Source organism: Panthera pardus, unplaced genomic scaffold, assembly GCF_024362965.1.
Source record: "Panthera pardus isolate Hobbes unplaced genomic scaffold, ASM2436296v1 HiC_scaffold_20, whole genome shotgun sequence".
NCBI classification, from domain to species: Eukaryota; Metazoa; Chordata; class Mammalia; order Carnivora; family Felidae; genus Panthera; species Panthera pardus.
In genome coordinates this window covers 80,117,002-80,130,383 of record NW_026526766.1, presented here as the reverse complement: position 1 = coordinate 80,130,383, position 13,382 = coordinate 80,117,002, and the positions used below count along the sequence as shown (strand labels likewise).

Below are 13,382 nucleotides of genomic sequence, written 5' to 3'. Positions count from 1 at the left end.
AGGGAGGGGCAGAGAGAGAGAGAGAGAGACAGATGATCTAATAGCACAGAGGCCGATGTGGGGTTCCAAACTCACAAACCATGAGGTCGTGACCTGAGCTGCAGTTGGACACTTAACCGACTGAGCCATCCAGGTGCCCCTGTAAGTAATATTGGTAACAACTATGGCAGGCAGATGTTACGATGGTCCCCAATAACCCACCTACCCTGGTGTTCCTGTCCACCCCCTACCACCCTTACCTTCAGTATGAGCTGAATATAGTGACTTGCTTCTAACCAACAGAATATGACAAAGGTAATGGACTGTCACTTTCATGATTAGGTTACATAAGATTGTCACCTCTGTCTTACTAGCTGACTCTATTTATTACTGCCTTTGACTAAGCAAGTTGAAATGTTGGAGAATCCTCACAACAAGGAACTGAGGGCCGTCCTCAGACAATAGCCAGAAAGGAAGTGAGGCAATAGCCAGAACAGTCAGTCCAACAACCCCCAAGGAACTACATGCTGCCAACAACCACGTACATGAGCTTGAAAGATCTTTCCCTAGTTGAGTCTTCAGATGAGACCTTATCTCCGGCCAACACCTTGATTGCAGCCTTGTGAGAGAGCCACAAGTAGAAGCTCCAGCTAAGTCATGCCCAGATTCCTGGACCACAGACATTGAGAGATAATGAACATGTGCTGTTTTAAGTTTGTTACGTTGTTTTAATTTGTTATGGATAAATAGCTAACTCATACAGATTTTGAAAGTGGGGTGGTGACATAAAAAATACCTACAATTGGAGTGGTTTTGGAATTGGGCAGTGGGTGGAAGCCGGAAGGATTTTTTAGAGCATGACAGAGAAAGCCTGAATTGCTTTGAACAGATGGTTGATAGAAATCTGGACTTGGAGGACACTGCCAGGGGCAGCTCAAAAGGAAGTGAGGAACATATTTCTGGAAACTGGAGGAAGGGGGATCTTTGTGACAACACTGCCTACACCAGTTACATGGAAAACAGAATGTGTACCCATGAGCTTGGTGATATAAAGAGATTTCTAAGCTTTCATCTTGCTGTTTGTAGTAAAATGTGAGAGGAGAGGGGGATTGAGGAAAGAACTATAAAATAAAATGGGCTTCTTTCTTTGAGACTTTTGGTCCTAGACAAGAGACATAGACCCACTTTTCCCTGTTATTCACCTCCAAATACAACTAAAAACTCCTGGAAATAATTACAGACAACCATAAGAGGATCTGAGAGGTAGAGGGAAGATAGCAGATTGGCTAGGGACCTTCGGACTTGAGAAGCAATGCCCCATTCCCTGAGATTTCTTTCCTCTCCCATGTACCTCAGAGTGGGCACTGGAAAGGCACACAGCTCAGAACCACCAAAAGCATAGACAGAAAAAAGCTGTAGGAAAAGCCAGCTTTTTTCTGGCTGAAGGCCCAGGAAAGAGGCAGCTCATCAGAGACTTAGTGGCGAACCCCATCTCCACGCCATATCTGGCCGGCCTACTCTATCTACACCAGCGGCACCCGCAAAGAGCAGGCAGAGAATTCCTCCCAGAAGCACCGAGAGGCCCAGTGTCTCCCGGCCCTCCACAGAGCAGTAGAGGGAGACCCATTCCGGCATCTCCTGGCCTCCACCCAGTGAAAGATGACCCCCACCACTACCACCAGAGGCAGAAGGAGGCCCAGGTGCATGCTGCTCTCCCTCAGGGGCACTGACAGAGATAGAATAAGAAGCTTATCAGCACCAGATGACCTAGAGAGAAGGTCCTGGAAAACAACACCCTGTCCCACATGCCCAGCATCCTCCACCCACCACCCGGAGGCACTGGGGAGCCCAGGAAAGCACCTTCCACTCCCTCAGACAATACAGCAGCGATGAGGCAGGCATTGGGTGGCTCGGAGAGCAGGCTCAGGGAAGCACCCACAGCCCCTTAGCCTAGTATCTCCCACACTCCCCTTAGCAGGACCTGTCTGGGGAAGTACCCTCCACCCTACAGACGGCACCTGCACGATCAAGCAGGAGCCCTGATGGTGCCAGGTGAATGAAATGGGCCAGAGCTGGGGCGCCCGGGGGGCTCAGTCATTTAAGCGTCTGACTTTTGGTTTCAGCTCAGGTCATGATCTCACAATTTCATGAGTTTGAGCCCTGCATCAGGTTCTATGCTGGCAGTGTGGAGCCTGCTTGGGATTCTCTCTCTCCCTCCCTCTCCCTCTCCCTCTCTGCTCCTGCTCCACTCATACTGTCTCTGTCTCTTTCAAAATAAGTAAATAAACTTAAAAAGGGTGTGGGGGTGGGGGGCAGAACAGCACTATATAGGCTCTGAATTCTATGTTATCATTGGAACCACAGCCCAGAAAAGAAAGCCAGGGACTGTGCACTAAACATAAACAGGGTGACTGCCTGCTGAAATAAAAGACTTAAAGAGGATCCAGGATTTCAAAACTTAATATTCAAAATTTCCAGGATACAAAAAAAAAAACAAATTCATACCAAGGACAGGAAAGCCACAACCCAAACGAGAAAAGGTAATCAACTGATGCCAATATAGAGGTAAATCAGATGCTGGAATTATCGGACAAGGATTTTAGAGCAGCCATCATAAAAAATGCTTCAACGGGTGCCTGGCTGGTTCAGTTGGTGGAGCACACGACTCGAGATCTCAGGGTTGGGAGTATGAGCCCTACGTTAGGCACGGAGATCACTTTAACAAAAAAAGCTTCAACAAGCAATTCCAAATTATCTCAAAAGAAATTAAAAAAAAATAGAAAACTTCAGCAAAAATGTTTATTAAATGAATAATATTTAGCAAAAACTATCCGTGGGAGAACACATACCGTGTACTATCATTTATATATCACTTTACAGAATGCAAAGTAACAGTACATACTGCTTAGGGATATATACATATAGGCAAAAATATAAAAACATGATTTGCAAAGACAATCACCAAATTGGTGATTTGGTGATAGAAAGGAAATGCAATCAGAAAGGGACACACAGTATATTTCATCGGTATGTGAAACGTTTTATTTCCTAAGCTTGGTTATCAGTACTAGGGTGTTCATTATAACAGTCTTTACATTTTTATGTGTGAAATATAATTTAAAAAATGACTTTATTGAAAAACTCTGAGTGACCTCTGTCTCCTGTAGTTCAAAAATTTTCACTCAATACGTTAAACAAAGCTTTAGAGCTTCATGTTAATCTTTGCTGTAGCCTTTAAAGCTTTTAAGTTATGAAATCTATTGTCCCTACCAAAGACTATACAAAATGAATATATTTCAAAAAAGAACGAATACATATATATGTATAAATACATACATATGTATACATATGTATATACGTATATTTATACATATATATGTAAAGTCACTATCTATGATAAAATCTAAAACACAACCAGTACCTTAGAAGAAAGATTGTCAACGTTCTATTTCTTTTTTTTTTTAACGTTCTATTTCTTAACTGAGGTAGCAATTTCTATTTAAAAAGAGTAATAAAAGTGACACTCACAAAGTTAGACAAGAAAAAAAAGAGAAAACACAAATATCCAGTGTCATAAGTAAGAAGAGAGACATTATTACCAATACAGATATTTCAAATATAATAAAAGGATACCATGAAACAAACATTTCTAATAAATTTGAATATATGGAAGAAATGTAAATTGTTAAAGAAAAATATAAAATTACAAAGGACACAAGAAGAAACAGAAAAATAAAATATCTTAAAGAAATTGAGTAGAGAAGGGAAACGAGTTGTTCCTCAAAAATAACTGGGCCCTGGGAGGAACGTGAAAGGGATTAAGAGTACACTTATATGTACATTGAGTCGTGTACAGAATTGTTGAATCACCATATTGCACACTTGAAACCTATATAACACAGTATGTTCATGAGACTGGAATTAAAATTTTAAAAAATATGTAACATTAGAAAAATGGGCCCTTACCTCATACCATTAACAAAAATTAACTCAAAATGGATCAAAAATCTAAATGTAAGAGCTAGGGGCACCTGGGTAGCTCAGTCGGTTAAGCATCTGACTCTTGGTTTCGGCTTAGGTCATGATTTCATGATTCGTGGGTTTGAGCCCCACATCAGGATTTGTGCTGACAGTGTGGAGCCTGCTTGGGATTTTCTCTCTCCCTCTCTCTCTGCCCCTCCCCTGCTTGTGCTCGCTCTCTCAAAATAAATAAATAAACTAAAAAAAAAAAAATAAATGTAAGAACTAAAACTACAAAATTCTTAGAAGAAAACATAGGGACAAATTATGGCCTTGGATTTGGCAATGGTTTTCTATGTACGACATGAAAAACACAAGCAAAAGAAAAAATAAATTGAACTTCACCAAAGTACAAAACTTGTACATCAAAGGACATGATCAAGAAAGTGAAAGGACAACCACAGAATGGGAAAAAAATATTTGCAGATCATTTATCTGTGAAGTCTAGTATCTAGACTTACCTGTATAAAGAATTCTTATGGTTTGGGGCACCTGGGTGGCTTAGTCAGTTGGGCGACCAACTTCAGCTCAGGTCATGATCTCAAGGTTTGTGAGTTCAAGTCCCACATCAGGCTCTGTGCTGACAGCTCAGAGCTTGAAACCTGCTTAGGATTCTCTGTCTCACTTGCTCTCTCTACCCCTCCCCCACTCATGTTCTATCTCTCTCTCTTTCTCTCTCAAAAATAAACAAACATTAAAAAAATTTTTTTTAAACAATTCTTACAGCTCAAAAAAAAAAAAAAAAGGACAAACAACCCAATTTAAAAATGGAATGGGTATTTTTCTAAAACTGTATATACAAGTGGCCAACAAGCACATGAAAACATGCTTAATATCATTTGTCATTGAAGAAATGAAATTCCAAACACTGAAATATAAGTTCACACCCACTAGGATGGCTGTAATTTTAAAAGATGGAATAGAATGATTGTCAAAAAGAGTGTGGAGAAGTCAGGACCCTTGTACATTGCTCTGAGAATGTAAAATTGTGCAGCTGCTATGGAAAACATTGTAGCAATTCCTCAAAAAGTTACATATAGAATTACCATATGGCCCAGAAACTCCACTCCTGGGTATATATCCAAAAGAACTGAAAACAGGTGTTCACACAAAAACTTGTACATGAATGTTCATAGCAGCGCTATTCAGAATAGCCAAAAAGTGAAAACAACCCAAATGTCCATCAGTGGATGAACAATAAACGGAATGTGGTTTATGCACACGCGCGCGCGCCCACACACACACACACACACACACACACACACAGAATATTTTTCAGCCATTACCAGAATGAGGGACGGATACCTGCTCTAGAGTGGATGAACTTGAAAATGTTATGGTAAGTGAAAGAAGCCAGTTACAAAAGACTGCCTATCATACGATTCCATTTACATGAGATGTCCAGAATAGGCACACATATAAGACAGAAGATAGGTCAGTGGTAGCTTAGGGCTGGGGTTTTACAGAGGCCGAAGGGCTGACAGCTAAATGGTACATGGCCTCCCTTTGTGGTGATGAAAATGTTCTAGAGGTGTCTGTAGTGATGGTTCCACATATTTGTAACTATACCAAAAAGCCATTGAGTTGTATGCTTGAAATGGGTAAACTCTCTGATTTGTGAACTATATCTTAATAAAGTTAAGACAAATTAATTAATATTAAAAATAACTCCAAGCTCTGATGTGTGCTCCAGCAAATTCAAAGAAGAAATAATGCCATAATTACACAAACTCTGGAATGGCAAAAAGAGATTGATCAAGTTGCTTTAGGAAGCTGGCAAACTCTGATACCAAAACCTGACAGTGCTATCGGACTTCCTTGAGTTGACAGAGACAACGAAAGTTACAGGCCAATCTCCTTCACAGACATAAATGCAAAAAGTGTTAAAGAAAATTCTAGGAACCCAAATTGAGAAATATATTAAAAGATAATCCATCATGACCAAGGTAGATTTATCTCAGGAATATAAGGTCAGTTTAGCACTAGGAAATCAAACAGTGAGATCTACCACATTAAAAAATAAAAGCAGGGGGAAAAAAATCATAGCATTTCTACATAGATGTAAATTTTTAAAAAGCTTTTGATAAAAGTCAACACTCATTCATGACTTTATTTAAAACTTTCCAAAAAAAATTGGAATTTCCTTAATCCAATCAAGAATATCTATTAAAAACCAAAGTAAACTTACCATTTGCTCAATGTTGAATGTTGAAAACTTTTCCTCTGAAAAGAACAATTAAAGGTTTCCTGATATCACTACTTTTGTGCTGCGTTGTGCTAGAGATTCCAGCCAGTACATGAAGGTCAAGGAAAACAAATAAAAGGTGTAATTATCTACAGATGCTATATTATGTACATAGAAACCTCCCTCCAAAAGATGAGCCAGTAGAATTAATAAGAGCATTTAGTAAAATTTCTAGATGAAGAATTACTATACCACCATCAACTGCATTTCCAAATACCAACGATAAATTGTTAAAAGATGTCTTTTTACAAGCGCATAAAAAATCAAGTATTTAGAAATAAACCTATCAAAAGATATGCAACACCTCTGTATCTATTGAAAGACACTAAATAGACTAAAATAAATGGTGAATTGGAAGACTTGATAGGGCTAAAAATGTCAATTCACTCAAAAACCATTTGCCAATTCAAATCAATACTAATTAAAATTCCCAACAGGTTTAGTTTGTTGCTTTTGGTTTTGAGGTGGTGGTGTTGTTATTGTTGTTGTTTTTAGAATTTGACAAGCCCACTTAAAACTTTATGGAAACTTTAAGGACCAAGAATATCCAGAACACTTAAAAAAAAAAAAAAGCTATTGGGGCACCTGGGTGGCTCAGTCAGTCGAGCGTCCGGCTTCAGCTCAGGTCATGATCCCGCGGTCTGTGAGTTCGAGCCCCACGTCGGGCTCTGTGCTGACAGCTCGGAGCCTGGAGGCTGCTTCAGATTCTGTGTTTCCCTCTCTGTCTGCCCCTTCCCCGCTCATGCTCTGTCTCTCTCTGCCTCAGAAATAAATAAACATTTAAAAAAATTTAAAAAAAAATAAGCTGAGAGGTCCTGCTGTATCAAATATTAAGACTGATTATAAAGTAAAAAAAATAATAATAAAGACATCCTAATATTGTTAAAGAAATTGACAAATCAGTGGAACACAACTAAGATATGCAATGACTCACACATAAATGAACACTTCATACATGACAGGCATGGTTATTTGAAAAAAAAAATATGATCTTTTCAGTAAATGGTGCTGGGAAAACAGAATATTCCTCTGGAAAAAAAGGAAACTGTGCTCTTTCTCTCCAAACACAGAAACCAATTCCAGGTGAATTAAAAACCAATTCTAGGACTACAAGTGTCCCCTTCCTTCCTTTTCCTTATTTTCCTGAATAAGTCCTAGAGTCTTGAGGTAGGGCAAAGCAACATAGGCATCAACAACCTCACACCCACTCCACTCCTTCAGTGTCAGCCCTCTGGCTCAAGCTGTAATCTCTCACCTGGATTATTAAAATAGCATCTTACTGCCCTCCCTGCTTCTGCCCCTGCCTCCTTCCAATCTGTTCTTAACACAGCAGCCAGGGGGATCCTATTAAATGGTACATGAGACCATGTCCCTGCTCGAAACTCTGTTATGATTTCCAATCTCAAAATAAATGTGATAGTACTTACTGTGATCCTTAAAGGCTCTTATCTCCTAATACTCTCCCCCTCTATCTCTGTGTGTTCCTTCTCGCTGTTCCTTGAACTCGCCAGGCATGTTTCCACCTCAGGGCTTTTGCACTGACTATTTCCTCTGCCTGAAATGCTATCTCACTATCTGTTTTTTACTCAGAGGCCTCCCTGACCACCTGATTTAAAATTATAGACCTATGCCCACAAAACTTTTAACTTAATTCTTCCTTTATTTATTTTTTTCTCCTTCATGTTTATAGCTATACAGCTTCTGATACAATTTTACCTATTCATTGTCTTTATTCTCACAAGAATGAAGCTTCCATAAATCCAGGGCTTTTGTCACAGCTTTAATTTCAATCCCTCGAAAAGTAATTTGCATATAGAGAGTATTCAATCAGTATTTGTTAAATGAAAAAACAAACAAATGAGTGATGACTTTGGAAACTGTTCTCAGATTCTTAGTTCATCTGCTTTCTTTTCATTAGTTAGAACTAGGACAAAAGAAATACATTAAAACTAACACTAGATGGCGAAATATTACAAGGAAAGTAACCCTAATCAACGCATCCTTTCCAGAAAAGCCAGTGTTTCCTCTGGCCTCCCCACTTCCCAGGCTGTTGATGTTGTTTGCTGTAATAATTCAAATTTCACTGATGTATGCCCCACCTGCATAAATGTTATTCTGCATTTCAGTTCTTCCATATGTGCTAGTACAGAACATGTCAATACGTTACCCAGTTCCTCCCCGCCATCCCTTCCAATCCCCAACCTATCTTCAATTGAAGTCACCACTCACTAAAGCCCTCAGGTTTCCAGAGCTGTAGGGTGGTCTGTGGAGAGAAAGAATCTGTCTCCTCTAGGTTACACTCAGCTAGATTTCACAGATTTTACTCCCACCTCCTCTCTCCCCCTAGAGCCCACATTGGACCCATGGGGTCTATGGGTTAGGGATGGTTTGAATGACAGCTACCAGGGGATTAGTAAGAATCACTGTTTCCCTGAACTACTAATGGCCTCTTACCCGGCCAAGTTTAAGGCTTCTTGACTGCTCACTCCCTAAGGACTGGTTATCCCACAAGGTGACGCGACTCAGTGTTCCTGCCAAGAAGCTGCTGTCACTAATCTGCCCTGCCAGTTCATACCAGGCCAGGGTGACCGACTTGTCCAGGTTGCCAGGGACTTTCCCAGTTTTAGCATAGGAAGTCTCCGGTTCCAGGAAATCCCTCCATCCGGGGTAAACTAGGACAGTTGGTAACTTTACAGACGACAGATCTGTCTGCTCTCCCTTCAAACTCAGATCAGAACTGTCACATGAGTGCAAAATTTTTAGCACACATGTAGATTTTTATTCTCTCTTCCTGTTTCACACAGGGTCATCACCTAGTCTGTCTATTCTGTCTCCTTTGTGTCACCTATATTCATTTTCCCCTCAACGTGCTCACTGTAAAAGTTAGTGGAAAACTACAGTGATCAAGAAGAGACAGGACCACTGAAGATTCAGAGCCTTCAGAAATGAAGCTTTGGTTCACATCACCCAGTATAGGCGCTGTCTCAGAGCAAAGGGAAGATGAAATGAATTAGGGCTTGAGGAAGGAAGTTATAAACATTAACTACAGGCTCATGACCAGATAGAGAAAAGGACTAATATCTGGTCATTCTTTTCTTCTTTGCTTAATGTGTGTGTACGTATGTGTATGTTTATGTATTTTGGTATATATTAGCTAGTTTTTTTCCCCTTCTCCTTTCCCATTGTAATTTTAAGAATTAATGGCAGTGGTTAGCTTTACAATTTCATTTTTAGGTTACAGAATATTCAAGAGGGATTCCCACTGAACTTGAGTAATTCACATCATCCAGAGATTAATGTAATGACATTTTGGACCCTTCCTTTTTGGAGAAAAGGTGAGAGGGCCTATTTCTACAAAGGATAGTTGGATCTTGCCAAAGAAATGGCTGGAATTTGTTATTGCTGCCTCAGAAGTTGAAATATATGTAGGAAGTTGTAAATGGCTATGGAGTAGGCAACATCATGAGCTGTCCCAGTCATTAAACCATTCCCTCTCAGTCCAAACCTACTTTTACGTTCTGCTTTGCAATGCCAGGGGTGGGATTATGAGAACTCTGTGTCTATGTTGTCAGTCGACTGGCTATTCAATTCTGCAAGGCAGGAGGCGGGAAAAGGAAAGCACTCCTTTCCTGACAAGTGGTTAGTGATGATAACACTCAACTTTTGGGGAGGCACTTCTAGAACCAGCCTCAGCATGCCTAATCAAAGACATCAGTGACAGTTAGGCCATGGCCCCTGCCCAGCAGCCTGATGGCCTCTCCTTGGGGCTTCCTGTTGTCTCCCCAAGCCTAGAGCACAGCTTCATCCTGGAGTTCCTCTCTCTGGGTTAAGCTCAGTATCTCCTTCTTTGCCTTTTCAGTTCTCCAAAACTGCTTAACAAATTTCCTATATTAAATTCTGTTGAAATGCCAAGGTGTGTTTTCTGTTGTCCTGAATGTATCCTGACCAATACAGTCACCCTGCTAAGTAAAGAACCCTAACCACCTGCAGTGCTAGCTAAAAACAAAGGAAATATGAAATAAGTGGTAGCAAAGGGAAATGATAAATATTGACTATGACCTATGACCAGCTAGGACTTTTTACAGCAACAAAGACTATACCATTAAGGCATGTTTTTGTCACGTACATATTAAACAATGATTTGTATGTTTTTCCCCTCCCCTTTACAGTTTTGTATGGAGTATGGGTGGAACTTAATTTACAATTTTGTTCATAGGTCACCAGGCCACAAAAACTCACCTCTGGACTCTCTGGAGAGGAATGAGGATCACCAGTAGATCCTGAACTTGAGAAGGATACGAGGACTAATGGGATTCTGAGCCTCTCTTCTTCTTCGGGAAGAAGGAGAGAGTGTCTTTGTATGACAGGCAGTAGGAGGAAAGTATTAAACAGGAGTAGGAGAGTGAACTTAAATGCTAAGTAGTAAAAAGGGTGGGCTATATAGATGCTGAGTCCATTTGCTCTCAAATTCATGTCTGTCCTTCTGGTGCTTTGCAACGTATGACGGGAGTGCTGACTTCTCTCAAATGTGGTGCCCAGGCTCACTATCAGCTGGTTTCTGAAGGACTAGAGGAAAAGGGCAAGAAGGGCTAAGCCAGTCTCCCTTTCTCCCTTTCTCTTCTTTTAAGTTTATTTATTTTGAGACGGCAAGGCTGAGAGAGAGAGACAGAGACAGAGAATTCCAAGCAGGCTCCACACTGTCAGTAGAGAGCCCAATGCGGGGCTCGAACCCACGAACTGCCAGATCATGACCTGAGCCAAGATCAAGAGTTGGACGCTCAACTGACTGGGCCAGCCAGGCGCCCCTCTCCCTCTCTCTTCTATCTCAGGCACTTCTCTGGCAGGGACTGTAACTCCTTAGGGGCCCCAGTACTCACTAGACAGGTCTTTGAGTAACACAGCTTTCTCACTTTTGTCTCTTCGGGATACAAGCAGTGGTTCTTCCACTGTTACTAACCTTTGAGTTGCTTCATTTTCTCAGTTAGGTGCTCAGTTCTATAGGGTAGCCATTTCCTTGTATTATATTTTCTCTGTTGTAAATACTAAAACATGGTTGCTATTTTCCTGGTTGTCCCTGACTATTAAAACGGATGACCGCTAATCCCACTCCCATACATTATGATGCTATACATTGTCACGTATAATCCCATCCATTATAATGCCATCAATATGCTGAAACTTTCCCCCTTCTGGGAATTTATATAAAAATATATCTACACACTTACAAAATGAGGTTTGTAAGAGGTGATTCACTGCAGGATTGTTTGCGAAGCCAAAATTGAGAAACAAACACATCACTTTCTGTAAGGGAACTGGTTCAATAAATACTGGGACGTCTACAGAGCTGTGAAAAAGAACAAGGAAAACCCCTATGAACGAACACAAATTACTCAGTGAAGAGAGCACGGAACAGAAGTTGTGTGTTATCTTTTGTGTAAGAAGAGAAAGAGTAAGAATATAAGTTTGTACTCGCATAGAGAAACACACACACAGAAGTAATACAAGTGGTTACCTACAGTGGGTAGGGGTGAAGGAGAACAAGGTAGACAGAGGTAGGAGGGAGGATTCTTAGTATACACTCTGTGTTGTTTGGCTTTTGAGCCATAGAGTCACATTACCCATAGAAAAAGTAACAGAAACTATAAAAATGCACAAAAAAAGAAACAAGTGCAACCTAGTCGCTAAATGACAAACAAAACCAATATCAAAATACTTCGTTTAAAGTTGTAGGAAAGTAAAAGATGAACAAAGACTACATACTGTATGATTTCGACTCGATGACATTCCGAAAAAGGCAAAACTATGGAGACAATAAAAAGATCAGTGGTTGTCAAGGGATTGGAGGAGGGATAAACAGGCAGAGCACAGAGGATTTTTAGGGCAGTGAAAATACTTTCTACGATATTATAATGATAGACATGTGTCATTACACATTTGTCCAAACCCATGAAATGTACAACACCAAAAGTGAACCCTGAGGCAAACTACAGACTTTGGGTGATTATGGTATGTCAGTATGGGTGCATCCTTGGTAATTAATTGATTGATTGATTGATTAATTAATTAAAATAAAAATGTACCATTCTAGTGATTGGGGGAGGCTATGCATGTGTGGGGGTAGGGAATATGTGGGAAATCTCTGTACCTTCCTCTCAATTGTGCTGTAAACCTAACACTGTTCTAGAAACATAAAGATGAAAGACCAGGGAGAGGAAAAGAAAGACAGCAAAGGACTCCAGTCCTCATTTCTGCTACTGTTAAAGAAGCCATTGTGGGTATTTTAACTCCCTTCCTCTACCCATTCAAGTTTTGGTTGCCCTTGGCTAGCATAAGCCAGTTAAGGTTCTTTGCCAAGTTGAATAACTCAAACTTAGATTCCTGAGGTATCCAAGTCTGTCTTGTTTTTTGTTAGATTTAATAACTGGGCATGTTAAAAGAAGCATTCCATACTCTGCATAAGCCTGGCTTTACAGCAGTAACCCTAATTTACCTTTGATAATCAGGGCCAATCATGCCAACCAACATTAGAAGCCTTACTTCTCTAGCTGTGAACTGAGTTTCTTTCTTCTTCTTCTTTTTTTAATGTTTATTTATTTTTGAGAGAGACAGAGAGACAGAATGCGAACAGAGGAGGGGCAGAGAGACAGGGAGACACGGAATCTGATGCAGGGCTCAAACCCACAAACCGTGAGATCATGACCTGAGCAGAAGTTGGACCCTTAACCAACTGAGCCACCCAGGTGCCTCAAACTGAGTTTCGTGACGATCACAGTGTTTCATGAAATGCAACAATGATACCAAAAAAAGCATTCAGTGATTTCATGGATTATATTAATGGTAGAATTATAACAAATAGAAATGGCAAATCCAAACAGATTAAATGTCAATTTTGATGATTAAAAAATGTTTCCCCCAAGGCTTCCAGATAAAGATGGAAGATTGAACATACTAATTCAATTTCACTTCCTCTGAAAGCTCACTAAAACTACCGTAAAGGGATTTTTTTTAAAGCCCATAAAACCGTAAGTACAAAGAGGAGAGGAGACAATAGCAACAAAATTTTGGAAGCCGGGATGCAGACAAGTGACTTGGGATATAGTGCAGAAAGCCAAGAACTGAACTGAAATGCATCACAGAA

General features: G+C 40.3%; 1 long non-coding RNA gene across 2 annotated transcripts in view; it reads right to left on the bottom strand.

Moving 5' to 3' along the window:
• LOC109269872 (uncharacterized) overlaps positions 1 to 11,129 on the bottom strand; it is a 72,748-nt gene extending 61,619 nt beyond the window's left edge. The window contains exons 1-2 of one of the 2 annotated variants that reach the window (XR_002081297.2): positions 6,830 to 11,129; positions 6,188 to 6,276 (exon numbers count right to left, since the gene is read on the bottom strand). This is a non-coding gene — a long non-coding RNA (uncharacterized LOC109269872). The remainder of the gene's footprint in view (positions 1 to 6,187; positions 6,277 to 6,829) is intronic. The other variant, XR_002081298.2, reaches the window with a different exon arrangement.
• Positions 11,130 to 13,382: the final 2,253 nt, after the last annotated feature.